We start from the raw sequence: 26,481 nt of genomic DNA on the forward strand, positions 1-26,481 counted from the left end.
TCTTCAAATACTCTTTTAGCCTGCTTTTGTTGTGGAATGGCCTTATTTCTCTGTGTATTTGAATGTATACTTTGCAGGATAAAGTAAATTTGGTTGACAGTTGTTATCTTTCAGAACTTGGAATACATCACTCCAAGCCCTTCTGGCTTTTAACGTTTGTGTTGAGTAATCTGCTGTAATCCTGATGGGCTTCCTTTGTAGGTAACTTGATTTTTCTCTCTAACTGCTTTCAATATTTTTTCTGCAGCATTTGGATAAACTGTACTGCATATATCTGTTAATTCCATTTGTCTATGACCTCATTTAATCCAAATGACTCTCTGTTTATTTTTTGTCAGGATGATCTGTAAATTGATGAGAGTGGGGTGTTGAGATCACTGACTACAACTGTGCTTGCTGTTATCTGTGAGATTAGTTCCAATAGCATTTTTTGATGAGGTTATGAGCCTCTGTGTTAGTGTATATATGTACAGGATTATAATGTCCTCCAGTTGGAATATGCCTTTAATCAATATAAAGTGACCTTCCTTATATTTCCTAACTAAAGTTTGACTGAACTAACTCTACCTTGTCAGATATTAAGATAGCAACCCCTGCTTGTTTACTAGGCCCATTACTTGAAACAACATTTTCCTATTTTTCACCCTAAGATTTTGTACATGCTTTGTTGAAAGGTGAGTTTCTGGGAGGCAACACATTGAAGAATCCTACTGTTTAACCCAGTCTGCAAACCTGTGATTTTTTGTTGGGGCATAGAGGCTGTTGACATTAAGAGATATTATTGAAAAGTGTGTATTTATTTTTGCCTTTTTTGCAGTTCTTCTGGTTTTACCTTTGCTCTCTTGTATTAACTAGTATTTGAGCATGGTTTGTTTTTTCCAGGTTCCTTGTATGTGTGCTTTTCTTTCTCTCCAGCATGAAGGATTCTTTCAAGTATTTTCTGTAGAGCTGGTTTTGTCTTAAAATATTCCTTTAGCCTGCTTTTGTTGTGAAATGTCCTAATTTCTCTGTCTATTTGAATGGATTGTTTTGCAGGATAAAGTAAACTTGGTTGACAGTTGTTATCTTTCAGAACTTGGCATATATCACTCCCAGCCCTTCTGGCTTTTAAAGTTTGTGTTGAGTAATCTGCTATAATCCTGATGGGTTTGCCTTTGTAGGCAACTTGATTTTTCTCTCTAAATGCTTTCAATATATTTTCTTTGGTTTATAAGTTTGATAGTTTAATTATAATATGGCTAGGAGGGGTTCTTTCCAGGTTTTGTCTCTTTGGTGTTCTAAAGAATTCCTATATCTGCATTGGCATTCCTTTCCCAATTTTGGGGAAGTTTTCTTCTGTGATTTTGTTAAAAATGCCTACTATGCCTTTGGAGTGAAATTCTTCTACTCTACCCTGAATTCTTGTGATTGATCTTTTCATAGTATTCCAAATATCTTAAAATTCCCATTCATACTTCCCTATTTGTTTGTCTTTCTCTTTGTTGGATTGTATTAGATCTGCCACCTGGTCTTCTAGTTTAGATATTATGTCCTCTCCTTCATCCATTCTACTAGTACGGTTTTCTACAGAGCTTTTTATTTCATTGACTGTCTTCTTCATTGCTAGCAATTCTGACTTTTCTTATTATTTCTATTTCCTTATTTATGTCTTGCATTGTCCTCTATTACATTATGTTGGTTTTCTGTATCTTGTTTAGTTACTTTGATTTCTTCTTTCCTTCCATTGATTTCCTCTTTGGCTTCTTTGAGCATATTTATAATCATCCTTTTGAAATCTTTCTCAAGCTTTTCCTCTAACCCGTTCTCACTGGAGGTCATTTCTGATGCAGTAATACTTTTTGGTAGACTTATATTGTCTTCATTTTTGGTGTTTCTTGTGTTATAATGTACATATTTTTGCATCTTGTATTAATTTAATGCTTGGATTTTCTAGTTAGCTGCAGTATTGTTAGATGTATCAAGCAATCTGGTGTTATATATCTTCAGGGTAGGAGCTTAAGGTGCTAAGTGAGGGTCTTAAGACTCTCAGACTATCTACAAAAGTGACCCTTATAGTTGGGTTTACCTGCTATGAGAGTATTCAAGTAGGCTGAGTGGACCAAAATACAGGCAGATTCTAAAATTTAACTAAAAATGTACACATTCATTAACAAACAGCACAGAGTATTTATGCAAGAGTTGGTATTATGACAGCCAGATCATCTAACAAAATCACAGTCCCTTAGAGTGTATGTGCTTCACACACTTAATCCTGTCAACTAGGAGGTTAAGATTTCTGTTCTGTTGAGGGTTTCATGTCAGCTTATTACCAAGTGAGGAACCTTCCCTAATGAACAACAGAAGAGGAAACAAAGCAAATATAAATCAGGAAGCATCCAATAACAATCATAAAATGTAGCTTATTTAAGAATGGCATATCCGACCAGCCATTAGATTTAACATATAATTTATCCTTATGTGGAAGGTACAATTAGCACTTCCAATTCAAGCCTATATACCAGGCTTATTTGGCGGGTTCTGACCTGGAGTAATTTCAGTTACCTTTGGGGATGATTTTAGTCTCAGTTATACTGCACTGCTGCTTGGGTCCTTCTTTTATATGCTGTGAGTTTAATTAGGCTGTTTGGGTCACTGGATCACTGCTCTGGTTCCCCATGCTGAGTGCTGTGATCACCCCCGGGTCGCTGGTGCTTGCTAGATCTTGCATTGTTGATGGGGGAGGAAATCCTGTGGATGGTGGATCTAGTTCTAGAGGTCCATGTGATCCTCTACCTCATAATCTTGTCCTCCATTGGTTGCTGTGGTCCTCCCTTCACGTTTCTTGAGTTTGCAAGTCCTCTGGTGTGAGTGGAAATTCCCCTCACCTGGCTTTTCCTGTGGCTCAAGCCAAGCCATGCAGCTATGGCCCCTTGGACCTACTGCTGTCAAGGACCTGGTGCAGCCACTGCTGGCGCCTTCTGCCTTCCTATGTGGGCTCTAGATGCCCTGGATCTCTAATAATTCCCTGCTGCCATTGGCAATTTCTTGTACACTGCACTTTTTAGTAGAAGAGTGAAGAGTGTATTTTGTTTTTTAGTTTTTCTTTTTTTTTTTACTTTTTCTCCCCTAGGCTACTTTGGCATGGTTCCTACACTTCCATCTTAACCAGAAGTCTAGGATATGATATTCTTATTCCATTTTTATGCTAAAATATTTTCTATTTGCCATATTTCCTATTGTTCTAATTAGATAAAAATACAGAAGTATTTACAGGTGATATGAATATTTATATAAGAATAAGTCACAATGTATAGTTCTTATCTAAACTCTATAAAGAGGTACATCAATATTAATAAAAGCCAAGGATTCATATTGTAATGAATGATCATAAAAATATCTGTTATCTATAAAAATTACCTTTTCTGTAGCTATACTAAAATTTGGCTCAAATTCAGTTACTCCTGTAAGTCTGTTTACCTAATAGTAATTTTCTTTTCATGGCTTAAGCATGTTTTTTGTTTTTTTTTCCTTTCTTGTTATTACCTGGAATGATGTTTTGAGGTTTTTTTACTGATCATTCAGTGTCTCGGTCCTTGAAGAACTCCATACCTTGAACTTACATATTGTCTCTGCTCACTACTATAAGTTTGTCACTTCACTTTAGTGTCCTGTGTATAATTTCCCTATCCATAGATCCCAGGTACATTTATTTAGGCATCATTTCTACCAATATATCCTGAGAAATTGTCTTCATTTACAAATTAAATATTTAGATATTTTGTGTAGCTATTTGATTTCTTCACGTTATTCACATATGCTCCCACAGGAGCAACCATGTGTCTATAGTCTTCTTTCAGGTGAAATTGTTCTTTGTCAAAGTGAGATTCACTTGGTTACTTACTCATGAAAAAAGAAAGGAAGGGCTGGAGAGATGGCTTAGCGGTTAAGCGCTTGCCTGTGAAGCCTAAGGACCCCGGTTCAAGGCTCAGTTCCCCAGGTCCCACATTAGCCAGATGCACAAGGGGGTGCACGCATCTGGAGTTCGTTTGCAGAGGCTGGAAGCCCTGGCACTCCCATTCTCTCTCTCCCTCTATCTGTCTTTCTCTCTGTGTCTGTCGCTCTCAAATAAATAAATTAAAAAAAAAAAGAAAGGAAACATTTATTTTTCCTTCTCTCCATTTACCATGACTATTGATTTTTAGGGATATACATTATGTTTCCTACAGTTCCTGTATTCTGTCCAGATATATCTTCAAATCTTAACATGACATTATTATTGAAAATACAAATCTGTGAATCCAATTGGAGTCATTTGCTTTTGAAGTATACTGAAGGTGAAACAAATGAATATAACATAGTGTATATTCATATCCATAAATGCATCCAGTTTACTTTGCAAGGGTTCCTAAGAAAATAGAGGAAGAAAATAATAAAATTCCAAACATATGGGTCCATGTATTTGTCTTGGTGCTTATAATTGTTTTAATAATCTGTGCTTTTCTTTACTTATATACCATTTCTCTATCTAAATCTAGATATGTAACAATAAGCCTTATACTATGGATTTTAAAGCATATTTATTTATACATTTATTTATGAAATTGCAAGGAGGGAGGGAGGGAGAGAGGGGGAGAGAGAGAGAAAGAGAGAGAGAGAGAATGGGGAAGTCAGGGCCTCTAGCCATTGGGGAAAAAAAGAAGCCTCCAGATGCATCCACCACTTTGTATATGTGGCTTTATGTGGGTAGTGGGGAATCAAACCTAGGTGACAAGGCTTTGAAGTAATTCACATTAATCACTGAGCAATGTCTCCAGATCCCATGTGGCTTTTTTATTTATGGAGTCTGATCCTTGTAATGACTTAAGGACAGTGTGGCATATTCAGTTATAGAATTGTTGTATTGCCATTCTTTTAGGTTTTTTTTTTTTTTTTTACATGCTAGAAGATTGATAAATGGTGGACCAAAGATTAACATTACATTTTCAACTTTATTCCAATTATTTGTGAGAATTTCTTCATATAGTTCAGATACACAAAAACATTACTGTTAGCACTACCTATGTACCAAGAAAGCAAACAGAGCTGGTACAGTAAAACACTTCCCTCAAGTGCCCTCCCTATTTCCTTAGCACATTTCTATATGGCTTACTGCTCTGCATATTCTGGTAGATTCAAATAAGGATATGCTACAAACATAATGCACACTCAGTATGCATCCAGACACAGGTGTTCCAGCTGTGTTGATGGTAACAACCATATGCCATCTATTTCATGGGAGAGGCCCAAGCCATCTTTGCTTTGCACAGTGGGAGTAATTGGGATCGGTGGGAAACATGATGTACTGTCATGGAGAACCTTTTCAGGTGACAATGCAAATGAGCTATATATAAAGGAAAATAACTGTGTTTGATGGAAGAGATGCTCTAAGGAGGAAAAGGCACACTAATTGCAGTTAGATTGTGTAGCAAGAGACAATCAAATATAAGCAATCGAGAGCAAATGGAATGAATAAAACACTCAGGAAATGATAACCACTAAAAGGACTGAAAGTTTCAGGAGGAATCTGGTACCACCAATTTCTTTGAAGACAGCAAACAGTATGCAAGACAATGCTATGGGTTAAAACTTAAAGAAGTGTGCAAGATAAAAAGAATATAACAAGAGTTTTCATGATGAAGATGCATGGATACTACTGGTATCTACTGGCTTTTTAAAAAATTAATTAGTTTTGTACTCAGTGAATACAGTCAAGTTGGTACCATTGTTAGCCTCATATATGCCCCCTCCCCCTGGCCCCTCCTTGATGAGGTATATGGGTATATATATATCGTGGAGTTAGCCCACAGTTATGGGTAGGAGAGATGTCTCTGTGTATCATGACCCAAAGTGTGGCTCTGACTTTCTTTACATGCTCTCTTCCACAAAATTTCCCTGAGCCATGTTGGGTTCATTTTGGGTCTGCTACAATGATGAGGTGTTGGGAGCCTATCTATGTGTCTCTGGATATCTGATTTGGTAGGAGTTGATTGCTCTGTGTTGATCTCCTTTAATCTTGTGCTGGTACCAGGTTCACCAAGTAAACAGCACCCTTGCTTGTTTTGCAAATATTCTTAGTTTCAGCTAGGGCCCTTTTGAGGTATGATGGGATGGTTCTCTCCTTAGGATATGCATCTATCTGAAAAAGAGAAACAGATTCTCCAATGGAGAGTAAAGTTAGCACCAGGTAAATGGAATAACTCTTTTTTTTTTTTTTTTTTTTTGAGATAGGGTCTCACTGTAGCCCAAGCTGACCTGGAATTCACTATAGAGTCTCAAGGTGGCCTTGAACTCATGGCAATCCTCCTACCTCTGCCTCCCAAGTGCTGGAATTAAACTGGCTCTTTTTGGGGGGTGGGGGAGAGAATTTTATGAGTGTAGGCCCTCTTGTAGCCCACGATTGGTGGTAGCTTGATAATGGAGAGGGGGCTCATGTTTGGATATGGTTCTTTCCCAGCTCCAGTTCCAGCTATGGGTCCTGTACCACTGAGGGGATCACTTAGCCAAATCAAGAGCAGTTGGTTCCCACCGTGGCTGTACACAGCTACTGAACTTGTGTGAGAATTGCAACAGGTTATTTGTTGTTAAGTAGGTTAGGCCATGAGTTGCTTGGGCAGATATTGGTCATTTTACCCAAGTATGTCAGCATCTTGGGTAGATTCAGGTTAGGTGCTGTAGATGAGTGAGACAATGTGGCTATTATCTTTCTGTGATTGGGTAAGTTCAATGAGAATGATCTGTTCTAGGTTCAACCATTTTTCTTCAATTTTTTTTTAAATTTGTTTATTTATTTGAGAGCAACAGACACAGAGAGAAAGACAGATAGAGGGAGAGAGAGAGAATGGGCACGCCAGGGCTTCCAGCCTCTGCAAACAAACTCCAGACGCGTGTGCCCCCTTGTGCATCTGGCTAATGTGGGACCTGGGGAACCGAGCCTTGAACCGGGGTCCTTAGGCTTCACAGGCAAGCGCTTAACCGCTAAGCCATCTCTCCAGCCCTTCAAATTTTATTGTGTTGTTTTTTCTTACTTCTTGAAGGCAGCTGACTATGACAAAGGGGATCCTTTTTCACCAGGAAACAACAGTGCCATAATTATGTATCGCATCACCCATTATTCACTTAGCCAGATATTTTTCCAAGAAATAGGATGTCTCAATGTAGATGTTGTACATTAATTCTGAGATTTATTTGGTATGTGCTTCTAAAAGAACTGAGCAAATTGACAATGTCACTAGATCATTATCAAAATTCTCAGTAATTGTGACTAGTCACCACATCAAAATGTCATTCTTGGATAGACGTTAGTTAAGGGTATTTGTAAGGCAAAACACATCACTTTTATACTTGGAATAAATTCTTGTTTCCTCTTCAATTTATTTTTCCTACAGAAGGTTTTTAAATTGCCTTTATGTTTTATTTGACTGATACCAAGCAAGTACAGTAATTTTCAAAATTCTACTGTCTCTTGGAAATCAATTATTGCAGTCAGGTTCACATTGCTGGTAGAAATCACCCAACCAAGACAAGCTTGTGGGAATAAGAGGTTTATTTTGACTTAAAGGCTTGAAGAGAAGCTCCACAATGGCAGGAGGAAATAATGGTATGAGCAGAGGGTGGAAATCACCCCCTGGCCAACATAAATTGGACAATAGCAACAGGAGAGTGTGCCAAACACTGGCTTGTAGAAAGTGGCTATAATAGCCATAAGCCGACTCCCAAAAATACACTCTTTTCAGGAGGTGTTAATTCCCAAATGTCTACCAGCTGAGAATCTAGCATCCAGGACACTTAAGTTGATGGGGGATACCTGTATCAAACCACCACATCCATCATATGAAAATATTAAAATGCAAAAGAATGACTGTATTTTAGCTAAGCTTATAATAGAAAGCACATAAATTACTATAGGTCTCATTGGCAGTGGATGTACCAAAGATAAATAAAATAAGCCCCCTAAGTATTTTTGTATTCCTAATAGCTAAGAAAATGTTTACATATTTAAGTGGTTTAGACAGTATCAAAAAATAGTTTCTGTCAGGAGGAAATACATAAAATCAATATTTGTGCCCATAAATAGCTTTATTTGATCATCAATCATAACTTAGGTATTATTTATGAATTCTTTTCCACAAAATGGCAGAGTTAATTAGATGTGATAGACAAAAATCTCACAATGTATTCCTTCCTTATCAGGCTTACTAGGCCTAGTGTGACTGGATGAATCTAGGTATGTGAGGATATAGTAAAGCATGGAGAAAGGGTAAGGGGATTTGGAGAAGCCACAGGCCTAAGTGTAATTGGTCATGATCCAACCATTCAGGATCTTTTCTCCCTGATTCATTTGTATCAGAACATCCCGAAATCGCAAAAATTCATTATAAGCCTTCTAAGGTGTCTTGGTATTGAATATATTTTTCTCCTTTATAACATCATAGAAATAAAGAGTCAGAGGTAAATTTCCTATCAGAATATTTGTATTTGTTTAAAGATAGGAAAATAAGAGTGTGTCAACCCTCTGATGAGTGTGGGTCATCCATTACAGTCACGCTCTAGCCATGTCCATTAGTGCCAGAGCAGGGCTGTAGGGCAAGGCTGCTCCATTTTCTAGGTGCCTTCAGTCACTTACCCTTGACCCACATGAAAGTCGCTTTGAAGAAAGGGTGGAAGTTCATGGAAAAAGGTTATATTTATATGTCACAGTTGACCAATTAGTGGGACACAGTGTTATGCTTAAGGAATATTTATAAAAATAGACAGACTTCCCTATCTCTCTACCCCTATAAAAAGGCAAGGATGGAGTAAGTGATCTAGAAAGTCATGAGAAAGTGAAGTATCAAGAGATAAGAATATACTTAGAGCTGTAACTTGAAGAAAACTCAGAGAGTGGAAGCAAAAATATTTTGGATATGGTATTAAATTTTACGTAGGACTGGGTTTATGCAGTCTCTTTTCTTGGTTCTTTTGCCTTGAATGTTTAATTCTATAAGCAATGAGTGGCAGCACTATTTTCTATCCCATTCATTCATAAAGATCAGAAAGACGTGAAAGCATATTTCCTGAGCAACAGGCCTGCTCTCTGGTGTGGTGGTGTGCTGGTGACAGGCTGCTAGTAAGTCCCTCCCATGGCCATCATGGCAGTTGGACACAGAGATTCTTATAACATGTTCAACTCCAGTGCTCACAGAGATTATTTTCTGGAAATCTGAGAGGGTCTTAGAAGGTGGCATTGGATATTGCCTGTACTTTCCAGCATTTACCAACTACTCAGTCACTTGAGTTATTTGGGTGCTATTGAACAAAACACTTCATGCTATTATATTCCTCCTATTGCACAGCTTTAAGTAGTTAACAGCCTTGTCACAATTTATAGCTTTTATTTAAAGTTTCTTAATATGCAGTAAGGATAAATGATTCTGCTCTCAATCAGCCAGCACTTGTATTTTGTCATATTGACAGCAGAGAGCTTACTCTGAAGCAAACATACAACAAATGTTGTCTTTTTGAATATATCTCCACTTCCAAAGGAGAGTTTGCAACAGAGTCCTTATGAAGTGGCAACACCTAATGATTCACTAACACTATTTTTGTATTTGTATTCATTAAAAAATTCACTTCAGGGCTGGAGAGATGGCTTAGTGGTTAAGCGCTTGCCTGTGGAGCCTAAGGACCCCGGTTCAAGGCTCGATTCCCCAGGACCCACGTTGGCCAGATGCACAAGGGGGCGCATGCATCTGGAGGTCATTTGCAGTGGCTGGAGGCCCTGGCGTGCCCATTCTCTCTTTCTCTTTCTCTTTCTATCTTCTCTTTCTCTCTATGCCTGTCACTCTAAATAAATAAATAAAAGTAAACAAAAAAATTCACTTCAACCTCATGTATGACTAGCCAATAGAAATAAAAGTAGATAACCACAAAAGAGGTTGCTTAAAATTTTAAATCCCTATGATAAGAATATCTAAACTGACACATTAGTAAGAACCTGTTCATCTTGTACTTTACAGCTATTTCTTCATTAAATAAAAAGGTCATGCCATAGAGCATAAAGAAAATATTGTTATAAAAACAAGGCAAGAAAACTTCTTCTATTTTAAGGACTGAAATTTTTGGTTAAAGACCATATAGATACATTCTTCATTTATTTTTCATTGATACCTGACACATTACTGTTTCAAGAATAATGTATAATATAATATATATGACTCCTATAAACTCCAAATTAATAATCTTTAACCAATATCTTCTCTATAGTTTCTATATTCTAATAAAGAGGATAATAACATAATATTTGTTATATTTATAATATGTTTGATTATGATCATATTTATATGTGTGCATAATTGCATTATCTTAAACTAGTTCTGCTCTTTATTAAAATGTTTATTATAAATAGCTATCTGACAATTTTTTAATGTTTAAGATTTTTCAAATAGTTTGAACTTATTTATAAGTTTTTATCACTTCTGTCCTATAACAACATTTGTTTATGCATTATCCATTTGGTCACTCATCACATGCCAATTTTTTTTCATCTTTATTTATTTATTTTTGAATTTTTTATTATTAGTTTTCTATTCTGCAAGTACAGGCAGTTTGGTACCATAATTATGCTCATCCATGACCTACCCCTTCCCCATTGGCCCCTCCTTGTCGAGGTATATGGGTCGTGCATTGTGGAGTTAGCCCACACACATGACAATTTTTAAGTTGGTTGTTTGTAGATGTTTGCTGTCACACAGAAAACTGCTGATCTGAGCATTGCATACTGTCTCCTGAACTGAATGTAGAAGGGTTCTTTTTTAACATCTGGTACTATTAAAATTCAGATACAGCAGCATATAGTAGTTGGTAACAACATGCTTAATATAGTAACATGTGAATATAAATGAAATAGTAAATATGTTTATATCTTCATCAGATTATTTCATCTACATTTTCTGTACTCTTTGACATTATCAGGCAGCTTAAAAGTTGATATCTGAGAGAGATAAAATGGAATTTAATGTAGTCAAATGTGCAATTCTCTATTATGTTTATATTCTATTTGTATTTTAATTTTTTATTACTTTTTTCTATATGGCACCTACTTCTATGAGTCTCACCACAATGATTGACTGCTGCTGTCAGAACTCATGACCCACAACCCCATAGTCAATACTAGCAATGCCATTGAGGAGGGTCCTCAGTTGGGTGGGGGCAGGAAGGAGGGAAATGATAGTACCAGCACATGATGTGTCCTTACAAAGTTTTTGCCTACCTAAAAAAGAAAGAAAGAAAGAAAGAAAGAAAGAAAGAAAGAAAGAAAGAAAGAAAGAAAGAAAGAAAGAAAGAAAGGAAAAGAAAAAATATGGAATGCAAAAATGGGTACAAATATTTTCAAATGAAAGTAATGTTTACCATTGGTTGGCCAAAATTATATTTGTGTTTAAATTCTTATATAATAAAATATCCTAAAAGTTTTCTTTCTCTTGTCTCCATTTGTAATCTCACTCAAAGATATCTAGAAACAATAACTGACAGCAGGAATTGGTTTTGAAGTTATGTATGCACAGATAATACAGTTTACTGGACACAACACAAGATCATCTTGTTTGTTGCCTGTTTCCTTGCTTGCTTGTTTTTGAACCTAAATTTTTCAAATATCTTTTAAATTGAAGATCTCAACTGCAGTAGAACCTCCAAAGACATGTCCATATAAGGAAAAAAATCATCAATTTCCACATCCTCCGCTTTTAGCTTCCCATGAAATCACTAAAAATGTTGTTCTATTTTTTGGATTACTGTCTCCGTTTCCAAACTGATTGTGTGTTCAGAACTTCAATTTCATTGCTTCCATTTTTATACAAAAAGATAATAGCTGATAAAATAATGACATTTGTCAAAGAGAATTATTATTTTCATAGGAACAAACAAAATTATATTTACTCTAAATACTCAAATATGTATTTGTTCAGTTTTAAATTTCTATCAACATTTTAAGTTTTCCATTATGAGAATTTTTTTTCTAGTTAATTTAAAAATACTAATGCAATTCACCTAAACATTTTGAATTGCCAGAAAACATGCTTCAAAATAAAATTAATTATTATAATCAACTTATACCAGGGTATCAAACATACATATATATTTTCAAAATATCTAAAATGAGGCTATTATTAAACTTAGGGAAACACATTTTCCCTTAAAAAATATGATATATGACTGTTTTCCTCATTCATAGTGTAGATTTCCCCATCCATAAGACCTCCTAGGGATCCAAATATCCAGTCTCACTAAAAGTAACAATCATATATATATTAAAAATAATGCCAGATTCAAAAGAAAAATAATTGCCAAATTTATCATTATACAATGTGTGGCAAAGGCCTTTTTAAGTCTTTCTGCATTACTCATAGTTGAAATGCATGGTATTACATTTTACAATGACTAATACATCAAAAGCCACAATCTGAGTGAATGCAAACTGCAAATACAAATCCTTAAGGTAAGTTAATCAGGTAACACTTGGGCATGTCAGATAACATTAATTACAATAATTTGAATATTGCTGAGTTTTCAGTTTATTCCTTTGCACCACCATTGTAGTTTTTCCTATATTTGTACAGATTTGTTTTCAAAGTGTAACCTACTCCTTAAGATCTCATTCTCCAAAGACTCTGCTTGAACTCAAAAGAATAAGGATTCAGCACTTTTCTCTTGTGGGATACAAATTCTTTATTAGCCTTGTATGATTGTAGCAGTCCAGAAATCCTAGAGATACAACAGATATTGAGAAAGAATTTAATGTCTATTTTATTGAAATAGTTTCAGGAGAACATTTCAATGACTTCTGTATGACTGAAATTTTAATGGGTTATTTTGAGGCTATTTTGTGAAGAAAAATGAAAATTTTCATATTTTAGTAACAATTACTTTACTACTACTTAATAAAGACCAGATGGTCATTTTTCCCAGGTGAGACTCAGGAGCAATGACAAGGTTGGAAGATGATCCCACACTGTTTAACATTCTGGTCCACAGACCCTGATGAAATGTATGTGTACATGAATATCAAAAGCAGCATTGAGTTATAATGTGTGGTTTCCTTGAATGAGAAATTCATGTGGATTATGTAAGGCTGCAGCAAATGCTTACTGGAAGCTACTTAAAATATTGAATCTGTCCCTTCCAAGATAAGCATATTATTCTCAAACTGGAACAGATATTTTCTCACCTACCTTTCTGATGAAATAACTTTTTAAAAATTTGGTAGGCAACAATGCCATCTAGTACAATCTAGCAGCAATCGATTTAATTCATATTAAAGCTGGTAATCACATTCTCAATGTGTTATGTAAATTTGTTTTGAGTAGTTTTTAAATCCAACAGCAAGCGAATTAGTTACAAATCTTTCCTGTACCTTAAAAGTATCTAAACCTGAATAATTCCTAATTAGTAATATCACCACAGCATCACCTTATAGTCAAATAATTCAGGATTGAAAGTACATACTAGACCTTTACGTTTCTTATTTTATTTATATATTGATTATTCAATATCAAAATTATCTACTTTGTTTTGAAAGCAAAACCATAAACATTTAAATAAGCCCAAATTCTATAGTTATTCATTTCTTTTATAACTATTTCATATCTCTCTTAGGCAGGATTCAAGCCATTCAAACATGAATTTGTCCCATAAATTAGGCTACAATTATATACTCAGAAGGAATAGATAAATATCCCTTATTTTAGTTTTTTTTTTAATTTAAAATCTATATAGTATCTCTGAATATGTGCATCTGAGTAGGCTGTAACATTTGTAATCTGCAGACATCTTTCCATGTCTCCTCTCTATAACAACAAACCCTTAACTTCCAGATTTTCCCAATTCTATTTCTCAGTATTAATGTCCTCAAACACATTCTTCCTCTCCATTCCCAATATAAAAGTCTGGTTATCATACTCATACCCTCTTCTTCATCATTATTTTCCCTTTGCTCTCCTTTAATCTGTCTTACATGATTGATCTTTTAAAAACAGGTGATTTTCAAATATCAGTGTAGATACTCCAGTGGCTCCCTGTCACATTAGGATTAATCACACTCTTTGGCATCATGTAGAAGGACTACACAGAATTCTAAAATCCCTGGACATCCCATTGTACATCCTCCACTGTGGTCTTTCATACTTTGTTATGATATTTTATTTCACAAGCACCCACCTGATTCCCAAGGATGAGCTTCTAATTAATTCTACTAGAGATCAGCCTTATGCCACCTTTTTCAAAACTCCTTCTCTGTCTTTTAGTTATATTAGATATGTTTCTTTAATAGACTAGACCAAAAATATTAAGGCAATGAAACCATTATGACTGACCTCCTGGAAGTTTGGATTTCCTTAATCATCCATTTTAGTGACCAATATAATTTCCACCCAATACTTTCTGGCTAAGTCATCAATTGCATTAATTCTGATCACATGTCAATGACTATATGATAAATATCATAGCTATCACATTAGCCTCATAATTCTTTGTAATATCTCTAATGTTAGATTTCTTTACTGATGCACATAACTAATTGTATTATGTTTATATTTTGACTTATATTGACTGCAATATGATAAAATAACTTTAAAAGAACTAATTTGAACAATGGGTTTATATTCAAAATTGAGTTTATGTTATTGTGCATTTTAATATAAATCAATCAATCAAGTGATTGAATTTGTTATGTGAAATGGATTTTGTATTCCCATATTACTTTTGCTTCTAAAAATTGTAAAGTATTTAAAAGTCTAAATTTCCTTTTAATTTTTGAACCTTTAAGTAATGTTTTGGTAGCCAGATTTTCTAGCCATCTTATATGAAGGAATATGGGGGATTACCTAGGTAAGCAAATAACAACAAAAAACTAGATAGAAATGAAGCTTTACTAGAACTATGATGGCCAGGGCACACCACTTAGCAAAAAGCACATGGAAAAGGTAAATTGGTCAACATGACTGGCTAACATTTCACAGAAAAAGAAGGTACTTTGTTTTCAAAGTACAATCAATATTATTTGTCTTTTATTTAGCACTTAAGAATATTTTATACAAAAATCCTTATGCATGAAAAACATTCCCTATACATTAAAGTCAAATCACTAAAATCATTAAATCCAAACTTAACTACTCCAAAAGACAGAATATTTGAATTAAAGAGCTATGTGCTAATTTTTAAATGTACAACTATTGTATGTATCCCCTTTCAAGTCTTGACAAGTATTTTCCTGTTGATTCTAAATGTGGAAGCAGATGCCAGCAGGAACTATTCAGCTTCCAGCTGCAGCTGCATAATCTTAAAAGTAGAAGTGAAAAATTAAAAACTATACTGCATAGTGGCTTAGTAAAAGGCATAAAAGTTTACTTATATTTCTAAGACATTTCAGTGAAACCACTTGCAGCTGTATTCCCAAGAAGGGCATTTGTTTTAGATGACAATAGTGTGGTTGGAAATTTTTTTTTTATTATGGGTACGTAGCAGGGCATTTTATCTACTTTTTTGTTGCTATTATTTCTGCCTCTTTTCATCTTTGTAGTCAGTAATGAAAATTGCTTGTTTGTACAGTTTGGGTTCTAATGTTTTTGCATTTTATTACAAACTTCCATAGGAAAGTTACTATACCTTAATGAACATAAACATCAACATTCTTAAGTATGCTGAACAAGAGTCAAAAACGTGCACAAGCTTTAGTGCTATGAGTCAATGAAGAAACTGTGAAGGGTTCACAACAATATAGAATTCATGTGTCCTTTAAGGGGTTATGAATATATTTACTATATAAAAAGATAATGAAAATATCTTTAAGGTGTGGCTAAAAGGAAGAGATACCATATCTGTTGCTAAATAAACTCATTAGAGTAATCCAAACTAATCCAAACCTATGTTATTTACTATTTTTCATTTAACTATAAGTCAAGTAAACCCTTTCTTCCTTAAATAGCTTTTGTCAGGCATTTGATCACAGCAATGGAAAAAAGTGACAAATATTTTAACAGAGTAATTAGAATAAACAGAGAAAGGATTTGAGCAAAATAATAATCTTGGCATAAACAATCTTATAAATATAGCTAGTTGTGGATTGCATCTGAATTGTTCCTCCAAAATTTCTGTAGAAAAGGTTTGAATTGTAGAATTCAGCAGAGTGCTGTTTCCATGCTGTGCCTGATAATCAGACCCTGAGGATAGTCAACATCTACCAAAGCAGAGATCCTGAGGCTCCTAAGAGTTCATCACTGAAATAGACTTAAAAATCATCCACCATGGCTCAGGGAATATTGCAGAACAGTGGACAGAAAGACTGTAAAAGCTGCAGGCTGAAACATTCCTAGAGACATTCCTTAGTCCCCCCAAATAAATATTTCTCCCAAAATGCATAAACCACAACCCTATAGGGAATACCTACAATCCTACTGAGAAGCAACCCCAGCTGAATGGGGACTGGGACAAGAAAAAGAGGGTACCAACATATGATGTATCCATACAAAACATCTTGTTAATAGCAGTAATAATAAACATTAAAAAAAAACAAAGGTTTGGCTTCCAGGTGATGGAATTTGGGGAAGTGATAGATCCTAAGGACTCTTGATATTACAAATGCATTAGTATTTTAATGGTTTTATAGGATATTATTATTGTGAGATGGGTCCTAGATGGGGAAGAAGGGCCATGGGGTTGTGTACTTAAATGCTGCATCTTGAGCCAGACAGTTGTCTGTCGTTTTGCTTCCTGGCTTCAGTGAAGTGAGCAACTTTTCTCTACCATAATCCTTTTGCTATGATATCTCTACTTTGACAGGAACATGAGCACTGGAGAGGGCTAGCTATGTACCAAAACATCTGAAACCATGAGCCCAAATCAAACTTTATTTTCCCTAAGTTTGTGCCATGTGTTTGTATCCACATGATGAATTCTAACAATGAGTTAATAATACAACTTTCTTAGGGTTCATTCCATCACAGATATAGCTTATGACAATAGTAGAAACAAATTGAGATGCTCTGTTTTTGTATAATGTTCACTGATAGCACAAGTGAAATTGTTCAATTTCAATTTCACCAAAGAATTCTAAGGACAACTACATAAATACTCTTTCCAACATTGCCTGCAGTGTGAAAACAAAGTAATAGGCATCTTTAGTGCAACAGGCAGCAAATACTTCATCAACTAATAGAATAACATCACCTAAATATACTAATAGATGCTTAGGAAAAAGTAACAAACAGAAAACAGATTCAGCTGAGCAATTTCTTCTTGTACCTGTTTGTTTTTAATGTCAAAGTCACTTACAAAATCACTCTTAAGAAGTTAGGAAGTTTGTAAGCAGCTAGAGAAGGCAACTTAAATATCCTATTAGCTCATGTGTACTTAGTCTCCCTGTCACCAGAGATTTAACAATACTCAGGCTCATTTCTATGTACAACTACTCATTGTTCCCAAATAAATGGTGACCATAAGGTAAGGTCTATCTGCCCATTAGTTTTAAACCTTTTCATTACTACATCTCTGCTTGGAATTTGGGTATAGGATATACTTGGTTGACTTAAATCATAGACACTAATGGAGGATTAATACCTCTCATGGATATCCTTAAGAAAGAAGATTTTCAGTGATTTCTAACATAACTTTTTTTTGTGAGGAAACCATGACTTTAGCGAGGAAACCATAACATAACTTTTTAGTGATAGTGTTTATTGGAATTTGAGGTGAGGTCTGAGGAGATTGCTTAGTAGTGAATGCTCTTGCTTGTAAAAGCCTTCTGGCCTGGGTTTGATTCCCCAGTACCCACATAAAGCAAGATGCACAGAGTGGTGTGCTCATCTGGAGTTCATTTGAAGCTGTAAGAAGTCCTGATGCATCCATTATCTCATTCCATCTCTCTCTCTGTCTCCTCACAAATAAATAAAAATATTAAAGTTTAATTTGAGTTTGAATATAATAGATTACAGTTTTGTTTTTCAAATGAATCACCCATTGACTTTCCCTAACAGCCTCCTACTTTCTAAAGAAATATACAAGCAGCATCTTCCTTTCACAGAAACCCTAGATTTTACTATAAAAACTGGTCAAAGCTTTAGACTGTTTATTAACTGTATAGCTTAATATATAAATATAATCTTCTTTAAACCATACTCTACTGATTATGGAACTATACCAGTAACAATGAAAACACAATGCCTCTAAAAGTCTCCATGACTTGGAACATCAGTTGAATAGTATGCAGTAAAAGATGGTCGCGACAGCAGGTCAATTATTGTGCATTCCAAAAAGTAAGAAACAGGGCTGGAGAGATGGCTTAGCGGTTAAGGGCTTGCCTGTGAAGCCTAAGGACCCCGGTTCCAGGCTCGATTCCCCAGGTCCCACGTTAGCCAGATGCACAAGGGGGCACACGCGTCTGGAGTTCGTTGGCAGTGGCTGGAAGCCCTGCCGCGCCCATTCTCTCTCTTTCCCTCTATGTGTCTTTCTCTCTATGTCTGTCACTCTCAAATAAATAAATAAAAAATGAACCAAAACAAAATTTTAAAAAAAGTAAGAAACAATTTTGTCTTTTATATGACAAAAGATATGTAATAATTTTATTAATGAATGTTTCTGTTTTGGATTACATGATTTCCCTCTTATACCAAGCCCCTATGTTGAAATCCCTACTACCAATGTGTTTGAATTAGCAGATAAGAATCAGATGGGGATTTGGGTTATACTACATATCATTAACTTTGATCACTTATAAAGTTGACCCCCAAATGCCAGTGTGCTCTCCCTCATTCCTTTTCTCCTCCACCTTTCCACCATGTGAAAATACAACATGGCCAGGAGATTTAAAGATATGTAATAAAACTGCACATAGTCTATGTTCTCAATTGAATGGTGAACATGTAATAAAACATTATGCAGTTTTGTTCTCAGTTGAATGGTGAAATTACTGTGATGATTGCTTTTCTATCACATTTAAGTTCTTACCGGGTAGGTTGCAATGATAGTGGGACTGAAAACAGAAGAAGGACCTCATAAGGGCCTATTGTAGCAATTTTTTATGGTATCATTTTTATCTTTGTTTTTTGACCATCAGCACTGTAAGAGAAAAGTTGTGAGGTTTACTAGGAAACCTACCCACAAAATTTTCTCCTAGAAGTGATCACTGACTAAGCCCATCCACAATATTGTTATGAGCCAGTGAAGTCTAATACTACAAGGTCATAAGACTTTTTTCTGAACAGCAACACTGACTAAGCTCATTTACAGTGCTGTTCTGAGTCAATGAAGTCTAAGAATACCTAGTCAAAAGTCTTGTGCTCACAATGAAAGTGAATTGCACACACACCCATGACAGGTGGCTGCTGCTTTTTCTCCTGTTTATCCAGTAATGTGGTAATGGAATTGCAAAGATTTGCATTTCTTCTGCTACTTTATGCTGCCTCACTTTCCTAATGTTACCCTGTGTGTTTTATCCTTCTCTTTTATCAACCTCTTTGGTTTAAATTAAATTGAAGCAAATGTACACCACTGTTTATGAATATTATAAAGTCTACTAACTCTTTCACTAACATAGTAAATAACTCATCTGAAAGTACTATTTATATGTATTGGTGAGGGAAGTCATACTGCATTGTTATGGAACTAAATAATTAAACAGAATAAACTCCCTAGGAAAACATTAAGGTATGGGCTGCAGGGAGGCCAGAGAAAGCACAACTGAGCTGACATTTTTCCTCATTAATTCAGGAGTAACTAAGGATGCTGTGTTGAGTCCTCTTTCCCACAAAGACTGTTTTCTCTGACTCATTATTTTATTTTATTTTTTATTAGTTATGTACACAGTGTGTATGCAATCATGTTTGTACCATCCTTAGCCTCCTTCCTATCCTCACCATACCACAGGGACCCACGTTATTAGGGAATGTGGGTGGTGCATTGTGGAGTTAGTCATCAGTTATGCGTAAGAGGCACTGTCTCTGTGCATAATGACTCAACTTGTAGCCCTAACAATCTTTCACCCCCTCTTCTGCAAATTTCCCTGAGCCATATTGGGTTCATTTTAGGTCTACTTTAGCTAAGAAGTTTTGGGAAACTCTACATCTCTGGATATTAGGTTTGGTAGGAGTTGAGTGTTCTCTGTGTCTATCTACTTCACCTTTGTGCTGGTATCAAGTTCACCAAGAAAGCAACAATCTTGCTCATTTTTCCAATTATATTTGGTTTCATCTGGAGACCTGTTGAGATGTGATGGGCTGATTCTCTCCTAGGGATCTGCATCCATCTGAAAAAGAGAAGCAAATTCTCCAACGAAGAGTGAAGTCAGCACCAGATATATGGGATCACCATTATTCTTTTAAGGAGAATGTAATAGTTGTAGGCCCTCTTGTAGCCCACGATTAGTGGAAGCTTGATAATAATGAACAGGCTCATTTTCTGGATATCATTGTTATTTGTTTCCCTGCTCCAGCTATGGGTTCCATTCCACTGAGCAGATCAATTAGTCAAATCAAGAGCAGTTGGTTACCCACCATGGCTGTGTGCCACTATTGCACTTGTGTGAGTAATATGTCAGGTTGTTTGCTACTGGGTAGCTTAGACCATGAGTTGCTTGGAGAGATGTTGTTCAATTTCCCCACGTCTGTCTGGTTGAGCAAATCTGTCTGAGCTGAGGCATGGAGGTTTTAGGGTAAATGCTCAGTAAGGGAGTAAAAGGGTCTATTGGTAACTCTATAGTCAACTATTCCAGGAATCTACATATTGCTTTCCATAGTGGTTGTACCATCTTACATTCCCACTAACAGTGAATGAGGGTTCCTATTTCTCCACAACCTCACCAGCATTTGTTTTCATTGGATTTTTTTAAAGTTTTCTATCCTCACTGGGGTAAGGTAGAATCTCACAGTTGTTTTTTTAATTTGAATTTTCCCTAATAATTAGGGATGATGAATGTTTTCTTAAGTGTGTGTTTGTCATTTGTATTTCTTCCTCTGAGAATTTCTTCTTGAGTTCTTTGCCCCATTTTGGAAGTGGGTTGTTTGAATTTTTATTGTTAAGGTTTTTGAGTTTTCTGAAGTTTCTAGAAATTAGGCCTCTGTCAGTTGTATAGCCAACAAAATTTTTCTTTCATTATATGGGTAATCTATTGGTTCTGCTTATTGTATGTCTGTCTGTGAAGAAACTTTTCAGCTTCATGAAATCCCATTGGCTGAGTAATTTTTTTTTAAGTTCCTGAACCAATGGGGTTTTATTCAGGGAGTCTTTTCCCACTCATATATCATGGAAAGTTCCTGCTATTTTTCTTCCAGTGGTAGCTGAGTTTCCTGTCTTATATTGGGGTCTTTGAACTACTTGGACATGATTTTTATGCATAGTGAGATGTTTGGATCGAGTTTTATTTTCCTGCATATGGTTATCCAGATTTTCTGGCACCATTTGTTGAAGATGCTGTTAGTTTTCCAGCCTACATTGTTAAGGCCTTTGTGAAATATCAAGTACCTGTAGTTACTTGACCCAAAGTCTGGGTCCTTGATTCTGTTCTATTGGTTTATAATCCTGTTTTTATGCCAGTACTATGCTGTTTTTATTATTATGGTTTTGTAATAAAGCTTTAGATCAGGTATGATGATGCTTCCAGAGGTAGGTTTTTTTGTTTGTTTGTTTTGTTTCTCTTTTTTTTGCTGAGGATATGCTTGGATATCTGAGTCCTTCTACCATTCCATATAAATTTTGAGATAATTTTTTTCTATCTTTATGAAAACAATGTTGGGATTTTTTATTGGTATTGCAGTAAATATTTGTTTTGGTAAGCTTGCCATATTCACAATGTTAATTCTGCCTATCCAGGAGCATGGGAAGAATCTCACTCATTCTTATCTATTAAGCAGCTTAATAAACAGAAGCCACCATTCTCAAGGACAAAGTGGACTCTATAATTCTCTATTCTTAAGACAGAGTGGATTCTGTGATCATTCATTCTTGTTAGTTTTTGGTTTTTTTTTTTTTTTTTTTTTTTTTACTTTTTTCTTTCTTTTTTCAAGGTATGGGCCTGCTCCAATGTAATCTGACCTGGAATTCACTGTGTAGTCTTACACTGGCTTCAAACTCACAGTGTTCTTCTTATGTCTGCCTCCTTACTGCTGGTATTAAAGCTGTGTGCAACAATACCTGGCTTTGCAATCCTTCATTCTTGAGGACAAAATGGACTACATGGTACTTGATTCTCAAGTACAGAGTTAATTTGATGGTGTTCCAGTCTTAAGAACAGAGAGGACTCCATGATCCTTCATTTGTGAAGACAGAGTGGATGCTGTGATCCTTCCTTCTTGAGGATAGAGAGGGTATAGTGATAATTTTAAAGAGAAAAATGACTCCATGATCCTTCATTTGCAAGGACAAAGTGGACTCCATGACCCTTCAGTCTTCAGGCAGAGCAGACTCCACAATCCTTCATTCTTGAGGACAGAAGGGATTCCATGCTACTTTCATTCTTGAGGACAGAGTAGACTCCATGACTCTTCATTCTTGAGGACAGAGTAAACACCTCTATCCTTCATTCTTGAAGACAGAGTGAACTCTTCAGTCCTTTGATCTTGAGGACAGAGTGGAGTACACAATCCTTTATTCTTGAAGACAGAGTGGACTCCATGATCCTTCATTCTCAAGAGCAGAGAAGACTCCATGAGCCTACATTCTTCAGGACACAGTAGATACCATAATCCTTCATTCTTGGTAATAGAGTGAACTCTGCGATCCTTCATTCTAGAAAACAAAGTTGACTCCACGATCAATAATTCTTGAGGGCAGAGTGGACTCCAGGGAACTCCATTTTTGAGGATAGAGCAAATAACATGGTCATTCATTCTCAAGGACAGAGTGGGATGTGAGATTGTTAGCACAACTTCTATATAACCAATATATTTTCCCAACTGCCATTAAGGATTTTTGAGAATTTTAACAAGAAGAAAATATGAGGTATTCTAGTACTTCACTTTACTGTCATGCTTTTCTCAGGAACCAAACTTGCTTTTTTAAAATGCTTGCTAGCTGGGCAATGGAACTATAGCAAGAAATTAATGGTCATTTGCTTTTGTATTTGTTTTTATCCCAGGTAGGTAGAAGACATGTATAGCCAAGGCAACTGAAACTGACTTAAAACATGGAGTCCAAAGAAGACTGTTAGGTAGCAGGCAGATAAAATTAGATTTCATTATTTCCTTTATCATCTTGTATGCCCTGAGCTAGGCATCCACATTCTCATCTGTTTTTCTCTGTTGATCATTTAAATTATCCATTTGGATCAAACATGTGAAATCTCAGCCCTTATTGTGTTTTCTGTTTCAAATGATTTTTTGAACATAAACCACAAAATAAATATAAGGTTTTGCCATTTCATTTGCCATGTTGCCATTCCAGTGGAATGTAGACCTGTGATTCTCCTTTCCTGTTATGGGGCATGAATATAAAAAGAAGGACCACAAGGTGTCCAGAATCCAGGCTACTGAAAACATGATATACAAACTAGTTATTATCTGAGCGTAGAATGTCATTATAGGCTTATGTTTCAACACTTGGAACCACCCCAACTGGACATTCTGTTTGCGGATGGTGTAACACTGTTGGGACAAGGGAACTTGGAGGAGCATGAAGGCTACTATGTATGGGTCTTTGAATGTGATACTCACCTCCAGTGTAAATTTAGTTCTCTGCTTCTTGGTCAACCATAATGGTATGAGCAGCACCTACCCCTCCCCATCATCATGCCTTCCCTGCCATTGTGCACTGAAATTCTCCAGAGCCATGAGCCAAAAGAACTCTTCTTTTCTGATATTACTTTGTAAGATATTGAGGATGATCGTGAGAAAACTAATTAATGCAAAATTATTTTGTACATTTTATATAATTTGAGGGGCTACCTTTCTATTTGACAACAGTGCAGCTTGTTTCCTAATTCCAATTCTGCTATTGTATTGTGATTTGCCTATGTCAGAAAGAAGGTGAAAATTTTGGAAAAAAAGTTTAAAGTTATAGCTGATTAATCTACTCTAGGTCTCACCATTTACAGAGCCATGAAATAGGATACTAAAAAGAAATAAACAAAGTAATCAAAAGAACAAAAAACAGCCAGAATAAAATAGGAACTGGAACACTTAGTTTCTCTGGTAGGTGAGGATCCTCAGAAGCCATTGCAGCCTCCTTTGTCTTGTGATCCTCCCATTTCCTTCACAAAGAGATATTAACAGGCTTGAGCTCATGAATGTCTTCCAAGCTCATGACAGCTGTCCTGATTCAATATATTGATCACTGAAGATCATGTCCAGCCAAAAGAAAACAGCTAAAGGTGATGGTACTCCTTCTTTCAGCACTTACACCTTTTCCATTCCTTCAACGATGTTCTCTGAACCATGTGAGAGACTGTAAATATACATATATATATATATATATATATATATATATATATATATATATATATATATATATATATGTAGTAAATACTTTCTAACACTTCTGGTTGAGAATTGGGCCACAGTGACCAAATGACAGTACAGACCACCACAAGAGACATTTATTTATTCCCAGTCATTGACTGGCTGCAAATGTTTAGAAGGAATTTTGACAGACACATCCTATCTAGTTAAATAAACAATGTCAGGAGTTTGCCTACTATTTGACTTCCCCAGCCATAGTTTTGTTTTGTTTTTTTATTCCTGGCTTATAATACTAGACATGATATTTATGTGCACCCTTAATAGTGACAACACTTACAGTGTATCTTGCCTGCCATGCTGATAATATGTGGGGTTCATAGTCAACAGAAACTATTGGAAAATCACCCTGCAGCTCCTCTAGTACCTTCTGAAACTAAAAATAGCAGCCAATAGAGAAGGAGCTTCCAGATCAGCCCCATTCTGCTGTCATTTTGTCCTAAAACTGAAACATGTGGTGTCTTCAGCAATGCATTTATCATCTAGTTCTGGCATGCAATATGTAGCAGTTCAGGAGCCTGTATGATATAAAGGCGGGGGAGTCTCAAGGGCCTACCTAGCCAACAGTTTGTAGTGAAGTACAGCACTCTTAGCACTGATATTTTTTCATTCAGTAATCTTATGATTTTCTGGGTGTATCATTTTCTACCCACACAGTATATTATCTATATTTAAGCTGTTTAACTAGTGGCTTTATGTTTATACTGGCTATTGCTAGATGTTCTCAATACCCTTGTTGGGTATTTTCTGCATCTTATCCTGATATTAGACTACAAAAATTCCACAACCATGTCTCTAGCTAGTGCAATTATCTTCTTGTTGCTAGGATAACGCACTCAACCAAAAGCAGATGATAGGAGGAAAGATTAGTTTTTTATTATTAGTCTTAAGAAGAAGCTTTATGAAGACTGGAGGAAGTTTAAGCAGGTGCTAGACATCACCTCTGCCACAGCAGGTGGAAAATACCAGCAGGAAAGTGATTCAAGCTCAAGCAAGAGGGAGCTGACTATAACACCCTAAAGCCTGCCCCAAAACACACCTCCTCTAGCCAGGCTTAATCTCCCACACTGTCAACATATGTGGACAAAGCATTTGAACCACATGAATTTATAGGGACATCTGATTCAAACTACCACATTCTTCCCCTGGCCCCCATAAACTAATGACTGCCCATGATGTAAAATGCAATGTGTTCAGTCCATCTTTAGAAGTCTCCACAAATTTTATCAATCCAAACACTGCTTAAACATCCCCATGTCTCTCAAGTATGAGCCAGTAACTAAAAGTTGATTAATAATGAATAAAATAAATATAATAATGGCAGCATAAACTTTGATATTACAATAGATGGCATTTCAAGGAAACATGGAACCAATGAAACCAAACATAGCAAACTCCAAATCTTATAGGTCTAATATCTGTAACCAGTGGTGAAATCTATGGGGTTCCAATTCCACCCCTTCAGCTGGACTGCCCACAGCCTAGAGAAATATTACCCTGAGACATAAGCTGTCCTTGGCAATCTTTCTATAATCTTGGTATTTCAAAAATCTTGTGGGGCTTCCACTGCAACCCATGGTTCATCCTCATGAGTTTACTGGGGACACCTGCTTCAAACCACCACACCAATCTTTGTAAGTTTTCCTTCTTCCTGTGGATGCAATTGTACATCTTTCAGATTTTTTTTTAAATATGTGAGACACTCATGGCTGTGTAATGAAACCTATTTTACAGAGGGTAGGCACTTTAAGAAAACAAAGTCCTGGTTACCATTCCATAACAAATAGTGAATCTATGAAAATTACATTGAAATTATTTTACATGATAATAGCCAAGTAAACAAACCAAATAGTCTCAACGGTCAACTACTGTCCTCTCCTGATCACTCTGACCTGGTTACTGTGATCTAGTTACTGTGAACTTGTTACTGTGAACAGGTCATTGAAAAATGGTTACTGTGAATTATTCACTTTGACCAGCTTCCTCTGAA

The sequence above is a fragment of the Jaculus jaculus genome, chromosome 7 (assembly GCF_020740685.1).
Source record: "Jaculus jaculus isolate mJacJac1 chromosome 7, mJacJac1.mat.Y.cur, whole genome shotgun sequence".
Lineage (NCBI taxonomy): Eukaryota > Metazoa > Chordata > Mammalia > Rodentia > Dipodidae > Jaculus > Jaculus jaculus.